Genomic DNA, 1,775 nt, shown 5'->3' with positions numbered 1-1,775 from the left:
TTCTATTGCCTTTTTTTTTTTTTTTTTTGCCTGGGTCTCATTGTTTTGTTTTGTTTTGCTTTGTTTTTGGAGGGATTTTTGTTGTTTTTTGTTTGTTTGGGGAGGGGAAATGGTGTGTAGGTCATAGTTGCGACATGTTGCCTCAAAATCTATAAAACACACAACAAAAATGACTTATTTTCCTGTTTACCATGGCAAAAAGAGTACTGCAGGGAAAAATTTCACTCAAAGTTGCCCATATGATGATGCAAACATCTCCTCCATGTTATTCGACAAATAACCGGTACTCCTTCAAAAAAGCTGGCAGTGGAAGGCCCTTCACTGCATCTGGAAGATACTGGAGTCCGAGGCTATGGTGCACAGCATAGCAAGAGGGTGTTTTTAGAGTTCCTGGGACTGATCACAGAACAGTTTTTCACACAGCTGCTGGCCTCTGGCCACCTCTTGTGGCACGGTGTCATTTTTCCTCAATTCAAAGTGTCCAACAATTCTGTGGAGGAGCTCAAAGCAAATCCTCTTTCTGTGTTCCAAATCCCCTGACTAGTAGAGTCACCAGGTGGGAGATGGGTATCTGGATTTTTAGGTTGATGACCCTGATTTCTGCACCATAATCCAGAAGGATGCTGAATGTCTTGAGATTTCCCTCTTGGCAGCCCAGCTGAATAGTCCACACACACTCAGCATTGTTCTAAAAGGCTGCGCAATGAAGTGTGGTGTCTCTGTTGCCATTCAGTGCATTGGGATTTGCACATTATTCCAATAAGACCTCCACACAAGCATCATCTTTCTCAGCTGTATAGTGGAGGAGAGCTCTTTGGTTATAACCATCCAGGGCACTAACCTCAGCTTCTTTTTCTGGGAGCAACTCCACACAGTCAGCATCTGACACCATACAGACACAGTGCAAGGGCTTCAGTGAACCATGGGTACAGTTCACATCTGCTCCCACTCTGATGAGGTCCTCTACATTATCATGTGGGAAAGAATAGATGGCAGCGATTGTTTGAGTTAAGCAGTCTGAGAGAGAACATTTGCTCTGAATGCTCTGCATAATATACCACATGCTGGAACTCATCAAGACTCAGAGTGTGTTCACATGCTCCAAACTGCTGAACAGTGGGGCAGAGCTGGTTGTGAAAGCCGCTGTCAAGGCATGACCTGGAAGCATGACCTGGGTCTCATTCATTTTGTCTTAATTTATCATATGCCTGATGATTATTTTATTTTTATTGCCTGTAGAATGCTGTGTATGAGAACTTTCAGAAATATAGTAAGCCTTAGGGTGATGTTATTTTATTTTAGAGAGAAATTTTCATTTGCTTCTTCCTGGCTCCTGAGGAAGCTAGCAATATCATGTGAATTCAACGACTCAGAGTTGGGCTATAGTCCCTGTGGGGCTACATCTATTAATGATGCACTTTTATTCCTACTGTATATCCCTTTGGAATCCTTGGTGGATATTCAGGTCATGTTTCCCGGGTCTGGGAGGCTCTCAAAATTTCTGGGCAGCCTCTTAGACTCTCAACCTCTAATTGCAGTATCAGCAGCCATTCACAGGTGAAAAGTGATCCCAAGCATCAGACATATCTCTCTGAATTTCCACCTTATTCCAGTTATTGGCTTTCAAGATTTTTTTAAAGCATACATGTTTTGACCTCAGTGACAGAGTCACTCCATATTAGCCATTACTGGAAGCCTTCTTTGAATTTTTAATTTTATTTATATTTTTATTTATAGATTCTCTAGTTATTTATCAAATTAGTTTACTTAAGTTT

The 1,775-nt window shown here is 41.5% G+C and overlaps 1 pseudogene; it reads right to left on the bottom strand.

The window, feature by feature from the left end:
• Window positions 1-265: 265 nt before the first annotated feature.
• On the bottom strand, window positions 266-1,075 carry LOC119529415 (annotated as a pseudogene).
• Window positions 1,076-1,775: the final 700 nt, after the last annotated feature.

This window comes from Choloepus didactylus, chromosome 1 (assembly GCF_015220235.1).
Source record: "Choloepus didactylus isolate mChoDid1 chromosome 1, mChoDid1.pri, whole genome shotgun sequence".
Classification (NCBI taxonomy): domain Eukaryota; kingdom Metazoa; phylum Chordata; class Mammalia; order Pilosa; family Megalonychidae; genus Choloepus; species Choloepus didactylus.
This window is presented reverse-complemented; position numbering and strand designations above follow the sequence as displayed.